Source organism: Chaetura pelagica, unplaced genomic scaffold (genome assembly GCF_000747805.2).
Source record: "Chaetura pelagica isolate M959 unplaced genomic scaffold, ChaPel_1.0 scaffold360, whole genome shotgun sequence".
In the NCBI taxonomy this organism is placed as follows: domain Eukaryota; kingdom Metazoa; phylum Chordata; class Aves; order Apodiformes; family Apodidae; genus Chaetura; species Chaetura pelagica.
Window position 1 is genome coordinate 1,587,008 of NW_009951950.1, and position 12,914 is coordinate 1,599,921.

Genomic DNA, 12,914 nt, shown 5'->3' on the forward strand with positions numbered 1-12,914 from the left:
TAGCTGGTTGTTTAGTACCACCCTGACATAAACCAAGGCTTTTTTCAAGTGAAGTTGTCTGCTGCTGAGGATGAGAGAGATTGCTAGTTTCCCCTGGACAATCAATGGGAAATGTGTAGACATATCAGGAAGGTGTGATGCACTTGCAGCCCACCCTCATATTCTCTTGGCAGGCTGGTCCAAATAACTCCCTTTCCTCCATGCTAGATTTTGTGTGATTCTGTGGTTCCCAGTCTCTTCTTGCTCTGTTATCTGTATCTGTTTTCTGCATCACCCTAGACCCTATATCAAGCCATGTGCCTTCTGGCTGTTCATGTCTCCTTCTCCATTTGTTTGTTTCTTTCCTCCTACCTGTAATACTTTTTCAAGATCTGCTTCTATTTCAGATGCTTGTCTACACTGATTTCTGTGGGAAACATAGTTTCAGTGAAGGGAAAAAGGAGTGAAAAAATTTTGGAGTCATGTCTTGTTTCAGATAGTTTGAACCTACTGTACAGGTAACCAGATGGTGGGAGTAGGTTTCTCTCTTTAATAAGTGATTTTTTAGTTAAAAGAAGCACAACAGATCAGGCTTCTGAAAGAATAAGTAAAGTCAGACTTTCAAAGGTCATGAAGTATTGAATATTTTAGAGCATGTGTTTGTACCCTGCTTACTTTCTTTTCAAATCTTTAGATTTGTTTTATGAAACTCTAGTTACTATAGAGAATGTAGTCAAAAAGTCTATTTTAATCTGTGAAGTTTTTGACCACTGCATCTGATGGTGACATCAATAATTTTTTATTTATAGCATTTATATAATTATTTTTTATAGAAGAGAAAATTCTGAAATAGGGACCTGATACCAGTAAATGAGAGGCTTATTGCTTTAAAACATGTATCCTTTTCATAGGGTTATGGGTTTAATTTCTATAAGGAGCTTTGATATAGCTCCTAGAAAAGAAAATTCAGTTGTTTGGATTCTTTTTTCTTTTACGTGCCTTTGGAGATCATCTAATACAACCTCCCAGCTCACAGCAGGGCCAACTGGAGCAAGTTGCTCAGGACTGCATCCAGCCAGTTTTTGAGTACTTCCAAGGATGGAGACTCTGCAGCTTGCCTGAACAATCTGTTCCACTGTTTGGTTACCCCTAAAGATAAAATGTTTGTTTTGTTCTGTACCAATGCATGAGGTTATTCTTCCCCTGGTGCAAGACTTGGCTTTTCCCTTCACTGAAATTCATGAGATTCCTGTTGGCCCATTTCTCCTGCCTGTTGGTGTTCCTCTGAGTGGTCACACAACCATCTGGTGTATCAGCTTGTCCTTCCTTCTGTACCAGAGATAGTTCTTTTGATAGTGTGGTTTCAGTACCAGCTCAAATACAGGAGCTGTTCATATGATGGACTGTGCTTTAAAAAATGCAGTATTTCAGCTAGATGTAAGTCTGTCACATTACAGTGTGGGTAGTTTAGACTCCTCAGAGGTGTAAGTATGTGTCCATCGTATATTCCAGTTCATTAGCAGGTATGTTACTGTCAATTTTTTGTCTTTAGTCAATGAGCTTGACTCATTTTAGATCAGATGCATTATGGATTAAAGCAAGAAGTGAGGCCAGCCAGTAGGAAACCTGGCAAGATTGCAGTGTAATTGTGCAAATTGTGTGGAATTTTTCCTCATGTGTTCACTTCTAATAATACAGGATGGCACAGAGTGTGGAAGGCTGGTTTATAGAAGTTTCAGATGATACTTCTTAGCAGTGACTTCTGGCAAAGATGTTACATGGAAAGCCACAGTGATACAGATGCAGTGATACAGTGGTCTAGAAATGCAACAAATTCAGCCACCTGTGCAATAGCCCATGGCCTCTGGCAGAGGTGGATGGTGGAATGAGAGCAATAATACCTTGAACTGCTGCAGGTAAATCTGCCAGCCCTCATCTCTAAGTCCCATCTTCTTGACAGGCATGTTAACACTAGAATAATCAGGCTCCTTTTATATCCAGTCAACTTAAATGCATTCTCTTAACACTTCTATTGGTTCCTAAGTCTGTCTTACTAATAAGCAGTGTAGCAAGGCTCCAAGCCTTGACATTTTTGGATGCTTCTTTGCTATCTGTTTCTTCTCTCAGTTTTGTTAAATCCTCAAAAATGGCAGGTAAACTGCCCATGTTTCCAAAGGAAATGAAATGGAAATGTGTCTTCGAGGGTTGCATAGCTTGGATTATTGTTGTGACACTGGTGTCGTTGTCAGAGGACAGAAACCTCCAGAAGTCAGAATACTGAGATTTGATGGTTTTATCAAGCAAGCATAGTCTCAGAGTCTCTTTAAAATCCAACTCTTTCCTTAGATATAGGCTCTAGCAATAAAAAGGCTAATTTCATAGACTCCTTTGCATCGAGGAAAGATGTATTTTGCCACAGTAGTAAATTTTTTCCCAAGACTTAGTGATTATACTGCAACCTTCTGAGTTTCCTCCCCTCAGCACCACTTACAAGCTCTGTCTTCAGACATCCTGCACAATAGCAAAGCTCTGCATGTAGTGTTGCTCTTACTGCACTGTATTGTGTCATCACTGAACAAATTTTTTTATCATGAGAGTGAGATCCTTAGGCATCTTAAAGTATTGTAGAAGTTCTTCATGGACAAGTGCCAACACTTAAAATACCTGTGATGAAAACAGTAAAGTATTTCAGTGGCTGGCTTAATTTTTCATTAAAGCTGGCAGCAAGACTTCCAATTTAGTCTCCAATTAGCAGGGTAAAGATTCCTTTATGAAGCTTGGAGTATATGGGTATTTTGAAGTGCTTATGGAATATGAATATGCTGGCAGGCAGAAGTATGATGTGTTAGTTACATAGACAAGTTTGAGACACTCAGTCACCTCTCCTCAGCAATAGACAGCTTTATGTTGTTTGATGCTGAAACTTGATCTACATGGAAAAGCTGGTGATCTTTAAGTTCTATGTTTACTGGATGTAACTGGTATGGATGCACCATCTAATCAGTCTTAATATACATTTAAAATAAGACAGTTTATTCCATTGAAAGTGGAGCAAACTCCACTAGACACAGTTTAGACAATTTTTTTTCAAAAATAATTAGTTGCCCTTCAAAAGTCATTTGAGCTCACACTTTACATATGCTAACAGGGTGCCTGTCTGATTGTAGCTAGCTTTGTGAATTCATGCTTACTGTTCACAGCCTTCCCTATGTAGGCTGTCTCAAAATCCCTAGATTTTCTAGGTAGTCTTTGGAGAGATTTACCTTTTTACTTGAAATAATTTTATTTGGAACCCAAATGTGTTGACAAATTGAAATGACCATTTAGAGCACAATCATTTCTCTATCCACATTCTAAGAGTTGTTGCCATTTGTGGAAAAAAGTTATGTAAGATGACTTGAAAGGTCACAGAGGTCCTTTTCATTGTGAGGACACGGTTACTGAATGTTTTGGTTTGTACTCTAACTGCTATTTTCTGTATTTAACTGTGTTTGCAGTTCTTTTAGCTGAAGTGTTATCTGTATTTTTCCTGTGTCGGTATTCTCGTTATTTTTACCATCTCAATACACTTTACTCCAAAATATTTTATTTGGGATTATACAGCAAATGTGGCGCTTTTAAGCATTACCCTTTTTGATGTAAAAAAAGTGATAAAAACATGTTTATATCCTTCTTTCAATGCACCCGTGTAAATTAGTTAAATGCAAAAAGGCTTTATCTGTTACTGTGATTGAGAGTTACTAGTTTCTAATGTACTGAGACTTGATGACTGATACAGGTACCTCTTAAAAAGATAGATTTCCTAGATTTCCCTATAGGGAACTTATTTTGTCATCTTTCAAATATTAGGTCTCGTAATGTTCATTTTCAAGTGAAATTTCTGTTTATTATAGTCATAAAAATGAAGAGGTTTAATAGCTTTTTTTAATTCTGACCATGTCTGTGTTCTAGCTTGAAGAAATATAAATACAACTTCAAGGCTTGGTGTTAGGAGGGGTACTTCACAAATGTGTGTAAAAGAAATGGTTACAGGCTTATATTTCATTCTTGAAGTTTAGCTGATCTGTGTCTTCAAAATTCACGTAGCAGAAATTTGCATGCAGCTTTCTTGGGAGAGTAATGGCAAGTCAAATGTTGCATTTTGATTATTCTAGTGCCCTGTTTACCAAGCTCTTCAGGGGTGAGATGTGCAGGTTGTATTCAGAAGCAAAACGCTGAGCACTTCTACAAAAACCCTAGAGGAGCTTTTAATACAATTCTTTTGTGCTCAATGATAGAGGTAGTATTCCCAGTGATTCTTAATTTCTAAAATAAAAGAAGGATAATAAGGGTATTTTTCTATCTTTATTCTACTTTAAAAAAATGTGGCTTCACTATAGCCAACAAAACTTTTAAAACTTTATTGAGTGACACAGAAGTGTCAGTGCAGGGGCATTACTAAGCAGCTGTAAGCTGCAAGTGCAAGGCTGCTCCTCCTGTGCTGGGAGCTGAAGAGCTGATACCCAAGCACTGCCCTGGGTGCATTTCTGGTACAGCCTGCTGTGTCCACAACAGGCTTTTCAGCAGGCCACAGGTATGGCTGAGCACTGCTGGGTACTGGCTGCTGAGTTCCTGCCTGCACTTTGTCCAAGGAAAGGCAGAGAAAACCTACCTGCCGAAGTCTATTGACAGGCTCCAACTAGAATTTGTGAATTTAGTGCAGAAAGGCCAAGTTTTAAGCATGGATAGAACCTATAGATCTTTGCCACGACCTGCATATCAAGTTTCCTTTTTGCTTGGCCAGATATTGCCATTTTTCTTTCTTTAACTTACTGGGATGATACCAAAATCTGCTTTAAATTGTACATAAATGTTTCTAACAGTATTTGGGGGCCCTAATTATGAAGTATTGTCCCTTAAATAAGTACTTTCAAATGTAGTGATCACATATCTGCAGTGTTTCACTTGGGTTCATGTAGTCCTTATTTTTGCACAGACTCGTGTAATTATCATTTTTCAAGGGAGGTAAGTGGAAACTATGTCATTAGTGTGCTATGTTGTAAGCAGATAACTCAAAAAGTGTTAGATGTACCTTTTACTTTCTTTGTTATTGAGGAGAGATTCAGAGATCCCTCTTCAGCCTGTCTGCTCCTTAATTCAGCAAGGCAGAGGACTTAGAAGCTGGATAATAAAGGAAGATGGGTAAAGTGGAGGAGATACTATTTTATTTTGGAGGGGGACGAAGCAATTTGAATGTCAATAAACACTTCAGTCTGAACTGGGACTAGTTTTAAAAATTTAGAGACAGGACCTCTCCTAATCAAACTATGCTTGCCAGAAAGTATCTGCCTATGTTTTCTAATAATAACAAGAGAATGTGAGATATTGTGGGACTGGCAACAGGTAACAATTGCAACATTTTTTGTGTAAGCCTAAAGTGCAAAGGCAGCCAGAGAGACAATTTTCCATATGTGAAAATTCTGTTGTGTTCATTACTACTATCCCTCACTTGTGCTAGGGCTGGTTACCTGTTAGGGAAGGGTCCTGTCTACATGTTTTTTTCATAACAATAGAAATAATTTATCTATATAACATAACTACTATATAATGTATTACTGGGGTTTTTTTCCTACCCTCCTTATATGCCTTACAGCTTACATGCATAAAGTTGAGGACAAGGCTATCCCAGCCATGTGCTAACTAATTGATTAGCCCTTGCTTTGTTTTAAAATGTGTAGAGTTTGAAGGTGTGCGTGGATACGTGTGATGGCTTGGGAGCAGAGCTCTGGGGAGAACATCCCTGTCATAGATACTGTGTGTGTAATTGAAAAATGTCTAGAGGGAAGAATACTGACTGATCTACTGCTGCTGAAAGCCCTGCTTATTTGTAAAATTAGTCAACTTTTATACCTAGTGGAACAGAGGATGTTTATATACTGATTATCAAATGCTATGAACTTCAATACTGCACATTAACCTTTATTTTAACACGGTTAATGTAATGTAAAACCAAAGAAATTAAATAACTTCTCATAGTACTTAATACTTTGGGTGCTGTCTCCATAAGTGGTCCCTTAAGGTACAAAAGTGAATTTGTGATAAAAAATGGTGATTTTTAGAATTGCCATAAAAATTGCAGAAAAGCTATCCACAATAGAAAACCTGGAAATAATTACTTGTTTTGGTTTGTTGGCTTGTTTGGGTTTTTTCATAAAAAACGAACAAACAAAAACCAAAACACCTCTGCTAAAATAAACTTTATGTAGAGGGAGAGAAGTGTGTTACCTTTGTCTGATACATTCAGAAAGACATTCTGGTGTCATCTCTAGTGTGAATAATTATAATCTGTAATCTTCTGGCATGTTCTTTTTGCTGTCTGACAATACTTACTTGATACACTCTGTTGCCCTATTGTCCTGGTGATATTCTCTAGGGAAAAAAGACACTTTGGCAGGTAGCAATAGGTGGTCGTAAGTTGCTTTTTTGTAGCTGGAGCTCTCTTTTCTATTTTCCTGCTCATTATTGTGCATTTGGCTGTTTACTCTATGCTTTTGTTAAAACCAGAGTGTTTATGTTACTTGTAAATCACATTGAAATTCCTCAGAATTCTGTTTGTTAAACAGTCTTTTTTTCAGATGCTTACAAATTTTTAAAAATCTTATCTCAGAGAAGCCATTTTTTAAATATTGTAGATCCTACAGGTTTATTTTGCTTAGAGCACAAAAGACCTGAAATTATTAGCAGTTTGGGATTAAGTAATACACAAGTAGATTCACGACACAACTATAATTCACCTGCTTACAGGATAGTGAACTGCAGTATAATGAATTTCCTCATCTCACAGGAGGGATTTTATCTGGAAAACAACACAGTAATACTAACCATCAAAAACTGACTTGTTTGTTAATGTTGGCTAGGATTTTGCTTGTTGCTTAAAAAGAAAGGAACACCAGACATATGGAAGTTTGAATTTTTTAAGGTAGAAACAATTATTAGAAAAGGGATTCAGAAATCTTGTATTACAATAAGAATGGCAGTAGTCATGCAAAAAATAAATACTGAGAGACTGTAATTTTGGTTTACATAAACAAGTGTCTTAATAAATGCTGCTCAAGTGAAGCCGTTAAAGGAGATACTTTGTATTATACAATGCAGGACACCTGCCAAATAGAAAACACTATGTGATTATTTTTTTTTATATAATTTTTTATCTGAATAAATTGTCTGGTCTGTAGGAACAGACTTGGTAAATGTTTTGTTTTGCCAGAATCTAAAATGAGTGCTTAAATAGGGTAAGATCATAGAAGAGGTTGAAAAGTTTCTTTATATCCACCTTGCTCGATGAGGGCATTAAGGAAATACTTAAAAGATCCCTGTTTTATGCATGCGGTGAAGTGAGGTTCTTTAGGATGCTGAGAAGGGGTCAAAAAGAAGGTGCTGGTGTAGCAATTGATAGGGGAGCTACAGGGAGCTTCCCTTGAAGGGCTAGACAGTGAAAATTAAAAACTACAAGGAAATCAGAAATGCAGTAGCTGAGCTATTGACTAAAATATGCAAAGCTCATTAAGATGTAGTTCTGGAGAACAGGAGGGTAACCAGTATGTTCATCTTGTTAAACTGTTGTTGGAGTGCACGGATGAAAGAGAACTGAGGAGGTGACTCTGGGAAGTGTGTAATTTGGTTAGTCTTCCCTACCAATAAAACTGATAGCAACTGTAAATTTTAAAGTGGTTGTAAAACAACTAAATTATAATATTTGAAAGAGTAAACTGTCTAGATAGTAAACTAAATTTATTTAAGCCTCTGAGCAGAATAACAGATAAACAAGTGTACCATTAAGTTAATTATCCTTTCTTAGATTCCCAGGGGAAATCCCCTGTGGAGAAGATGTTATTTTAAAAAAAACAACAAAACAAAACAGAACACACACACACAAAAAACCAACCTGGAGTAATTTTGAGCATAAGTAAAAACCTTATGATTAAAATAAGTCAATATACGTGGAATAACTGCTCTGAGATTGTCATTAGAAAAGCTGATTGTTGGTATTTGGGTAAAAAAAAAAAAAGAAGAATATGCTGCTTTGTCTAGTTCTGTATGTAGTCTCCTTAAAAAGACTGTTACCAAACACTCTTTTCTGTACTCGTTAGGTGTCTTTTCCCTGTGAACAATCCTACTGAAAGGAGAATTAGTGAAACATTATCACAAGACTTGAGATTTAGCACCTCAGCCGTTTAGTTCTGCTGAAGTGAACCAACTGTTTTCTAGCTCTGTCTTCCAACTTGTGCATGTTAGTGATATCCCAGAGGAGAGATGTTAAAAATCCAGTATTCATCTCAGTTGAGAATCTATAACTTGCCTTTTCTTAAATCTTTCTTTAAGGAGTGTTGAGAAGTTGTTCAGTTGACTTGTTTTGTTTCTCATGAAAGAAATAAGAAATAGGCCAGGTTTGGGTTTGTTGTTTTTTTGTTGGGGTTTTTTATCATTATTTAAGTTTGTTCATTGCCTTGAAAGAACAGGCAAAGCTCCAAACAAAATTTCTGTTTGATAATGGCCTAGAGAAGTCTGTGCAAGAGGTCTTCAAACAATTCTGAACAGCACAGCTGAGTAACTGGGCAACTTTGTGTCAGTTGAAAGTTACTGTTGTAATTTTTATGTTGACATATGGAAGGACTAGTTTGAAAACTCTGAGGCATTTCTGAACTTGAAAGATTTACCAATTTGGCTTATTTGGGAAAGGCAAATGAGAGATGTAGGTTTGAAGGTAATGTAGTAAAAGGCTTAACATGATTTTTTATAGTCCTTTTTGGTTTGTATGCAAAGAGGAAAAGCAGAGAGCAGCTCTTTTGAGAAGAACAAGTGACAGGAGACCAGAATGGATTAACTGCCTCTCAAAGGACTTTGTAAAATGATAAAAGTATAGGATGGCAAACAGAAAATGGTCTTGAAGAGGGTCTGATCAGTGGCCAGCATGTACACAAGCATAGGAAATAAGCTTCATGAGGAGGAGTGGGAATAACAAGGCAGAGGCTGAAGTGGACAGGCATCCCATTGCTCAGTGGGCTCTGTGCTGAAGTCGGAGGCAGAAGCAAACTTGGGCTGATCATTATGAAGGTGTTGCTCCCTGGCAATTAAACCTGCTTTTTGAAGTCAATTAGTGAATCACTGGTATGGGAACCCTGCAGTATAGAGGCAAAGAGCCTAAATATGTTTGAGGGGAAAGTACTTTGCAAAGGAGCTGGATTAGGTTTGTGTTTTGTTCGTAAAAACAGCAAGCAATTCTTCTTTTATTGGGACATTTCTTTGTCTGTAAGCAAAGGACTTTTTTTGGCTTGAAGGCAGAATTTTTAACTGCTCTAAAGGCACACCACTTCTGGCAAGTCAGCTTCACCATAGTGAAAACCTTAAGAATGAAATTTGAAATATTGTGGTTTCACAAGCTAAACCCTGCTTAGAGTAAGACATTCTGTTTTGTTTCAAAAGGCAAATACAGAAATCTACTGGTAAGAAGCAGTATTATCCGGGAGTAAACAGTTTATAGTTAGGGAGAAGGCGAGCGTATGAAGAAGTTTGGTACCACTTATTATAATGCTTTTATTACAGAAGTGATTAGTGTCATTCTCTTTGTCTTGTAGCCTAAGAACAAGGTGATTAGCAAATGAAACAGAAAGGAAAGATGTAAAAAGTCATTGAGAAAAAAAGGTACATTACTTTTTACATAACATAATTAACCCATGAAATTCACTGCTAATCTATACTATTGAGGTCAAAACTAGAACAGAATTCAGAAATTATTAGAAATACATTTGCATAATGAGAAAATCCATAATTCTATTGTAGGATTTTCTGTAGGTTTCAAAAGATCTCTGGGAGCATTGCCAACTAGTACCTGGTTGTGAAAGGCTGAGGAAGAGAATTGTATGAGAATCAGATTGTATAATTATGTGGCATTACTTGCATTTAGCATAATGTAAGCCTGACTTAACTTCTTTATGTTCCTCTTCAAGAGCTCATCTCTGGCTATAGAGGGAGCTTTGTGGGGGGTGACCCTCAGAGAGCATGAGTTAGGTTTTTGTGGTGTGTTTTTCACCTTCCCAAGGTGATGGTTGGTTACAGTCATTTTGCTCTGTTTTTGTAATAACTTGCAGCGTGAAAAGTATTGTATCCACTAATTTTTAAGAAAGGCAGGGGTTTTCTGTTTTGAGTTAGGAGTGGGTCATGTAAATACTGTGCACATCCCAGTGCTTCAGCACTTTAAAAATATTTCGTTCATTTGTCTTTGTAGATTAATTTATGCTGCTAGATTTGATAGAGCACCACGTAAATCCACTGTTCCTTACATTCATGATAAATGAGATTTTTTGGGGGGGGAAGAGAGAGTAATAATTTTGTTGTTCAGCATAACTATAATCTCTTGAGCATTAGAACCTTGTTAATTGTCATGCAGCTAATCCTCAGATAATCACTTAAATAGAATGATGTCACAACTTAAATAACTGCTTAGGTGCAAATAATTTTAACTTGCTCCGTTTTGGCCTGTGAAATGTACCTAAAATCCAAATGCACAGACAACTGGAAATTGTTTAGCAGCTTTTCATTGTCTTCAAAAATACAATTTCCCAATGAAGAACAAAAAGGGCAAATATTTTTTTAAGTACTGAAGCTGAGAATTCTAGAAAAATCTGAAATGAAGTTTGGAAAGGGGTGACTATGGCCAAGAATGAAAAAGAAGAAACACAAACCCACTAATGCTTAATGACAGCACAGAGCTATTAGAATGTTCAATAGAGGAAAAAGAGTTCAGTAAATATTTTTGTTCTGTGCTTGGGAAAAAGGCAGATATGATGTTCACATTATAGGATGTACAATAACACACTCAGTTTTCAGTGATCGAGGAGAAGGTTAAACAGTAGTTAAATTTGGCATTCTTAAATCAGAGGTCTGGATAACATATCCATGATCTCTGAAAGAGCAGGCCAGAGAATTATGGGTTTTCTTTCATACTGTTTTTTATATAGTTCTTGGAAAACAGAGAAAGTTCCAGAGGACGTGAAAAGCACTGTGGAAGTACTTTCTGAGAAATAAACATAATTTTCAGTCTGTCCTTAGGCTGAAGCAAAATGCTAAAATTATTGAGATGATTAATAAGTGTGAAGGATAGTTATTTATGATAATGAGTCCTGGTTCTCAAAAAGTAATTTTTATCATGTTAACTCTGGTATTTTTTATGCGGTTGAGAGTTTGTATAATAAAAAAAAGTTAAGATTAATATGGCTGTGTAACACAGTTGGCTTTAAATTTGTGTGGTCTCTATTTTTAGCCAATTAGGGTGTGATAAAGTCAATACAGTACCTAAGATGTGTATAGCAACCAACTGATAAGTTTCGTGTGACTGTGAATGTTTCAGTGATACATGGATCAATTGGGATCAATTTTTGGTCTTTGTTTATTTAGTTTTTGATAGTGATGCAGGGCTCTGACAGGGGAGTCTTTAAGGTCAGAGCAGCTGGAGTCCATCTTCCCATGGGGCAGGGATGTCCCAACTGCCTAGCAAGCAACTGGGTTGTTAATGCAGTGAAAATAGTAAACTCAAGTGAAGAAGTGTGGTAGATAAATGAAGGCATCGTCTTGGGCTAAGCCATCAGTTTCTATTTGTGAAGAAGTCCCTAGATAATGTTAAATTATTTGTATTAGTATTTGCTAAAAGCATAGACTAGGGAAGGGGGGGTGCTATACAATTAAGTGGACAGGTGACTGTTGTGATGCAAACTGTGTGACGGGCTGCTTCTGGTTAACTGTGTGTTCTGGTACAGCCAGAGGGGAAGTTGTTTTCAAGGGCTGAGGGATGTAAACTGCTTTTAGAAGGTGTGGGGTTGTATCCTAGAAAGCAGTATAATCGGGGGGAAAAGGAGTGTTTTAATGAGTCTGGTGATTAAATATTCAAGCTATTCCTTAATTACATGAAATCCAGGCTCCTGCTTAATCCGTAGTGCTTGGTGTCATAAGCATGGCAGTTTGAGTTTGATCCTCAGAATAAAGCAGGTGCATGATTGTTGCTTCTTTTACCTACCAAACAAATTACTGTGGGCTGAGAGCTGCAGCTTTGGCTTAGGACAATACTGCACATCAGTGTGTTCCTCTGTCTTCACCTTCCTGAGGCTGGCTGACAGCTGCTCTTCTTGCCTTCTCTTCCCACTCTGCAGGAATGAAGGATGTTCTTCTGCCTGCATAGTCTATGAAAAGCCAGTTCCGTCTGGAAAGTCAGTATAAATGAATAAACCTTGTCCTTGTCTTCATTCCTCCATCATGGAGTTGTAGGTGACTGTTTGGGCATCCAGTGGTCTAAATCAGTCTTGTTTTTTCTCAAGCATGTAATCTGTTACCAGTATGAAATCCTCTCACAAAAAAATATGCTCTTGAAACAGAGATGTGTGTTTTTCCTTACAGTTACTGTGGTCAAAAAGGGTCTTTCACTTTCCTTGCACTGGCCATAGTTCTGTATTTCCAGAGTTGGGAGAGGCTGGCAGTGGATACTCACACCACTATATTTCAGGTGCTGGTAACAAATCTTTTTAGTACTTCTGTGGTGTTTTTCTCATACTGATTGCTCTGTGTTTTGCACTCTTTTATCAATTGCAGCATTATTCTTTAATAGCTCTCTTGCATGTTTATTAAGTTATTCTGATTCATGGAGAAGAATAGTGCAAAACTGGTTTGTTAAAGGCAACTTAAATTATTATGCCCATCTGTTTTCTGTGCAACTTGAATTATGGGCATTTTTCTGTCTCAGCTGTGCTTTTCTTGGCCCCTTTCCTTTCTTGGAATTTCCACACAGGGTTTTAGTAACTTACAGGAAACTGTGGTGTACATTGGATAGTATCAGTTTCAAGTGCTAGGTTTATGAGGTATCTCTGTTCATCTGATCTTTTTCTCTGTACAGTCTGCTTGCTTCTGTG

General features: G+C 37.2%; 1 protein-coding gene across 5 annotated transcripts in view; it reads left to right on the forward strand.

Moving 5' to 3' along the window:
• The window catches only part of KDM6A (lysine (K)-specific demethylase 6A), a 129,175-nt gene that overhangs the window by 92,515 nt on the left and 23,746 nt on the right, over positions 1-12,914 (forward strand). The window lies entirely within an intron of this gene.